Source organism: Trachypithecus francoisi, unplaced genomic scaffold (assembly GCF_009764315.1).
Source record: "Trachypithecus francoisi isolate TF-2019V2 unplaced genomic scaffold, Tfra_2.0 Lachesis_group2, whole genome shotgun sequence".
Classification (NCBI taxonomy): Eukaryota; Metazoa; Chordata; class Mammalia; order Primates; family Cercopithecidae; genus Trachypithecus; species Trachypithecus francoisi.
Window position 1 is genome coordinate 143,263,665 of NW_022681465.1, and position 930 is coordinate 143,264,594.

A 930-nucleotide genomic window follows, 5' to 3' on the forward strand; every position below is an offset into this window, starting at 1 on the left:
TGCTTTTTATGATTTCTCATTGAATTATTGAAACAGTGTGTAACTGCTAGTTGTATATGAATATTTATAAGGCTTTGCCCATTTCTTTTGAGCCTCTGGGCATATTTGTATGCATTTGCGACTTGGGAAGGCAAATCAGCTTTAAACATAGTAACAAACTATATTTCAAAAGGCTTTTTGAGTAACTTTGAAAGGGAATGTTAACTTTCCAACTGCGGGTGGCTGTTTTGATACTGGACTTGAATAGTGTGTTATGAGGTAAGAAAATTGTTTTTATTTTACTTAATTTTCTCTTGGGAACATGGGAAGTTAGAGTGGCTGCATGTTGTTTCATTACAGTATTTTAGGGCTTTCAGTGGTACTGTTTTTACTTTCACTGTTGGCCAGTGAGTCAAGAATTATATTTTCCTTTACTGTTTTAGCAGTAACTTGAAACTACAGGAGTTTATTAGATATACGAATCTAAAACTCCAAAAACCTTTAGCTTTGAAAATTTTCTTTTGGTTAAGTAAAGCCTGTTTTTATTTCTTCTTCCAACAGTGCTTTATATTGTTTGGATATCTTGTTTAGGGTTGATTTATTTTTCAGGGTAAATTCAATTACTGAGAGAGGAATTGAACCCATCTCAGCATTGCATTCTAAAATGAGGCAGTAGGTGGCACTCAACCTTTTATTAGCAGAAAATTGTTAGTTTCAAATTAGAGTGTGCAACACTACTTCCCTCTCATTCATACACGTCTTCATTAAGAAGAAGCACTCTTTGTCTACAGCCCTAGTCCAATGTTTGTCAAACTTCTGTATGCAAAAGAAGAATCGAAGATGCTTGCTTGTTAATGCAGACTTCTGGGCCCCACCCCCAATGATTCAATTCACTAGGTCTTATGAGGGGCTGGTTTCAGAAATCTATGTTGTAAACAAACACTTCCAGGT